Raw genomic sequence first — 5,228 nt, 5'->3', positions numbered from 1 at the left:
TTTTTTTTTAAGAGCTAAAATGAATATTGAGAATTACTGTTAACTGATAGTACATGGAGGGGATTATAATTATTGTAATGAAACAAGGTGTGTAATTTGTTGATTGTAAAACTGATGATTTGTCCTGTAAACTTTCACTTGATCCACAATAAAAACCTTAAAATAAGGTAGTGGGGTAGAGGTCCATACTGTTGACTGTTGGTACATGGCAGGGATTGTAATCATTGCAATGAAGCAAAATATGATTTATGAAATGTAAAACTTATTATCTGTCCTGTAAAATTTAACTCAATTCACAACAAAAACTTCTTTAAAAATTAAAAATAAATAAATAAATTGACTGTAAAAAACAAAGGCAATACTCCACAGCAACTACTATATACAAGGACACAGCTATTTTGAGAATTATGCTGTGCATATGTAGATATATAACTGACCTTCAGAGATAAAAATAATGTACAATCTTTCTTTCATTCATTTCTCAATATCTATATGCACACCTCCACAGTGGTGACTAGAGGATGGGCCTGAGCTAGTGGACACTCCAACCCACTGTTGGAGGTTTCTACTGTGCATGCACACTGATCTGCACAGCAAATGATACAGTTGGCTATGGTTTTATTTTTGGTTTTGTGTGGTGGCTTTTGTCTCTATTTTTATATTGTTTCTGGTTTTGTTCCTTTTGGTCTCATTTTTTTCCTGGGAGTGGGAGATTTCTCTTCCTCCATTACCCAAGAATAGACAGCAATTGTGGCTACATAGCCAAGCTTCAAGCATACCCCATAATATCCCACCATTTGGACAGGAGCCATTACCAGCTTCTAGGAATTACACAGATACCCAACACTTGTTAAGACAGCTTGCAACTGAGTAATAAGACGTGAAAAGGGAAGCCTATCTCCAGATCACATCCACCAGGAAACACTCAGTAAGCTTAACAACACAGCAACATACATTCATTTAATCATTGAAAATGCATCTACTGAAAATGTCCAAGGAAAAAAACAACAAAAGATATGCCAGCATATGTCCAAAAACTGAGAAGAAGAGCTAAGACAAATGAGCTGGAGGCAGACACAGATTTCCCATTAGAAGAAGAGCAGGCTTTGGATCTGCCTAAGAAGAAATTCAGAAGAATGACATGGAGATAAATCCAAATGCTCCACAGAGGTTTGGAAGAAAATAAGGAAGAAGTCAGGCAAGTGTTATAGGAGAAATCAAACAAGATAGTTATAGTATTGGAAATAATTCAAAACCTGCAAAAAAAGGTTCAGACGATTAATAATAAAATATCAGAAATGGACAATACACTGAAAGAGAAAATAAGTAGAATTGAAGAAATGGAAATCAGAATCAGTGAGCTGGATGACAAATCTCTCAATGTTGCTAAGATAGAAGGGAAAGCAGAAAAAGGATAAAAACATCTGTAAAGAGTCTAAGATTCATGTTGGATAACATGAAGATGAATAACTCAAGAATTATAGGCATTCCAGAACAGGAAGAATCACCGAAATCCACAGAGGAGATAGTTGAGGACCTTCTGGAAGAAAAATTTCCTAACATTTTGAAGGATGAGAAGATAAGCTTTCAAGAAGATGAACAAACCCCAGGAAAGATAGGCCCTAAAAAGAAAATCACCAGGATATATATAGCATAATCAAACTCTCCAAAATGAAAACAAGGAGAGAATCCTAAGAGCAACCAGGGAAAAGATAAGTGTTACTTATAAAGGCAAGCAAATCAGATTAAGCTCTGACTTCTTAGCAGAAACCATGCATGGAAGAAAGCAATGGGGAGACATATATAAAACCCTAAAAGAAAAAAAAGAAAAAAACCCCACAAAACTGCCAACCAAGAATCGTTTACCCAACAAAACTAGGAGAATCTAAAATTATAGTGGAAGAATTTAATACACCACTTTTGAAAAGGGATAGAACAACCAGAAAGAAACTTGAAACAGATATAGAGGAACTATACAGCACAATCAACCAACTTGACCTCATAGATGTGTACAGAGCATTCAACCCAAAAACAGTACAATATACATTCTCTTACAGTGCATATGGAACATTCTTCAGAATTGAACAAGTGTTAGGTCACAAAGGGAGCCTCCATAAATTTACAAACATCAAAATACTACAAAGCATCTTTTTAGACCAAAATGCTATGAAACTAGAAATCAATAATAAGAAGACCAAGGAAATAAAGTCAAATACATGGAAACTGATGAACATCCTGCTTAAAAGCGACTGGATAATACAAGAAATTAACGTGAAATCACAACATTCCTAGAAACAAATGAGAACAAAAACACAACATACCAAAATCCTTATGACACAATGAAAGCAGTGCTGAAAGGACAATTTAGTGCAATAAACGCACACATCCAATAAGAAGAAATAATCAAAACTAGCATATTAACACAGCATCTCCAACAATTAGAAACATACCAACGGAGGGAACCTACAGTCACCAAAAGAAAAGAAACAATAAAAATTAGAGCAGAAATAAATGAGATAGAAAACAGAAAAACTATAGAAAGAATCAACAGGACAAGAAGCTGGTTCTTTGAAAGGATTAATAAAATTGACAAACGATTGACAAACCTACAAAAGAAAAGAGGGAGAAGACACAAATAACATGCATTAGAAACCACATGAGTGATGTCACAACAGAACCAAAGGAAATCAAAAGAATAATAACAGAATGTGATGAAAAGTAGTACTCCAACAAATTAGAAAACTTAGAAGAGATGGATGCATTTTTAGAGAAGCACGACCTACTAAAACTTTCACAGAGTGAAGGAGAAACAGACACATAACAAAGAGAAATTGATCAGATCATCAAAAAAACTCCCAACCAAAAGAAGTCCAGTTCCAGATGGCTTCACTGGTGAGTTCTACCAAACATCCAGGGAAGAGATGTCATCAATTCTACTCAAATTATTCCAGTATATATGTTGTTGTTGTTGTTGTTATGTGCTGTGGATTCGGTTCCGACTCATAGCGACCCTGTAAAGGGTTTCCAAGGTTGTAAATCTTTACGGAAGAGCACATGGAATTAGGGATACCATTGTTGATGTCAGATGGATCTTGGTTGAAAGCAGGGAATACCAGAAAAATGTTTATTTGTACTTTTTTGAGTATGTCAAGAATTTCAACTGTGTAGCTCACGATAAACTATGGTTAGTATTTTGAAGAATGAGTATTCAAGAACAATTAATTGTACTCATGAGGAACCTATATATATAGACCAAGAGGCAGTTGCTTGACTAGAACAAGGGAATACTCAATGGTTTAAAATCAGGAATGGTGTACAGCAGGACTGTATCCTTTTACCATACTTATTCAATATGTATGCTGAGCAAATAATCTGAGAAACTGAATGATATGAAGAGGAATGTGCCATTAGGATTAGAGGAAGTCTCATTGACAGCTTGCAATTTGCAAATGAAACAACATTGCTGGAAGTCAGAGGACATGAAATATATGCTGATGAAGACCAAAGGCAACAATCTATGATATGATCTGCATCTCAACGTAAAGAAAAGAAAAATTCTCACAACTGGACCAATAAATGATATTGTGGTAAATGGAGAAAGATTGAAATCATCAAAGACTTCATTTTGCTTGGATTCACAATCTAGGGGCATGCAATCTTCAGGCAAGAAAAAAAAAAAATCAAAGATGTATAAGATCATCTAATAAGTGATAGTCATGCTTAGCCCCTTTCATTTACTCAGCAACTATTTATTGGATACTAACAATATGATAGGCATTTAAGATCTGGGTATACAGTGGTGAAAATGGCAGACATGGGTTGTTTTCTCAAGACTCTTGTATCCAGAAATGTTGAAGAATATATCCTGGCCAGAAAACAAAATTAAAAGCAAATACAATACTCACATCTATCTACTAAGTATCCAATCTCTGTCAGATTTTCTCAGAATCCTGATATCCTTGTAACATATATAAAACCTCACTAAAGACCCAGGCACTACTTTGCATGCCTACAGATTCTCGTATCCATCCAGACAACGTGTTGCAATGCTCCTGTTTTTCCAAATAAGCCCCAAACACCTCAGCAGCTGTGTTCTGGCAGCAGAGACCTGGCTGCTTATTCCCAGATGTGTGCTATTCAATCTCTATCTAACATGTTTCTGATATAGAGCACATTAGTGAGTAACAATGAGCAAAAGAGAAAGACATAATATGGACTGAGTGGCAAGCTGCAGAGGATGGTGAAAAGAATGGTGATGCAAGCAACTGAGGCATAAGAGTGTGTAGTACTTGACGAACTGTTGGCATTCAAAATTCTCTATGAGCTTTGAGAAATTGTACTCAAATTTTAATCTTCAGAGATCTGCAGTATACAGTCTTCCTTTCACAAAATACTTGTGAAGGTTAAGATATTCTGTAAACTCATAAGAGAAGAGACCCCTTCCTCCCCAACTGCTGATCCCTGTCCTGACACTACTCCAAAGGAAGTAACAGCAGCTATCAGAGCTCAGCTCTAACCTGTCCTCCCATATCACCAGTTCTGCTGGGAGGTGGCTAGCTTCATTTTCTTCTGTTGCTGTAGTTTCTGTATTTGGATTTCCTTAGTGTAGAGTCAATGAATTGTAAGTATCAAGTCTTTGAGTTTCTCAGACCTATTGATCTGGTATGGAAAAATAAAAGTACCCCAAGTTTTATACTCCTTTCTTAAGCTGACCTCTCTTCTCTAATTGGAGTTCTGTTGCCTAGTGTTCAGAGAAGTAATAAAATATAGCAGTATGTTGTTGCTGGTATAAGTGTTTTGAGTTGGTTCCTACTCATAGCAATCATGCATAGAATTTCTGAGGAGCGGCAGGAGGATTTGAACTGCCAACCTTGCTATTGAAACTGACCTTATAGTCCAGTTCTTATCCTGGAGCACAACACCAGGGCAGAGAATAACACAAGTTTAAGGTGTCATATATCCACTTTGGAGTATGTGATGCAATGGTGCCATATGACTCAGAATCAGTCTGAAACCTCACACCTAAACCCTCTTTGATTTTTTCCTTCTATTTAAATTATTGTCTTAGCATTTTGCAAATTGATTCAGCTTCATGAGGACTCATAGGATGAGTTTACAGTGTATACCCATTTTCAGTTAAAAGTCTAACTTTTACTAACAGTGTAAATTAGGGGAAATAACTTTCACCTCAATAAACCTGTATTCCCATCCATAATATATGTAAGAAA

This window comes from Chrysochloris asiatica, unplaced genomic scaffold (genome assembly GCF_000296735.1).
Source record: "Chrysochloris asiatica unplaced genomic scaffold, ChrAsi1.0 scaffold00073, whole genome shotgun sequence".
Taxonomy (NCBI): domain Eukaryota; kingdom Metazoa; phylum Chordata; class Mammalia; order Afrosoricida; family Chrysochloridae; genus Chrysochloris; species Chrysochloris asiatica.
Note: the sequence above shows the minus strand (reverse complement) of the source record.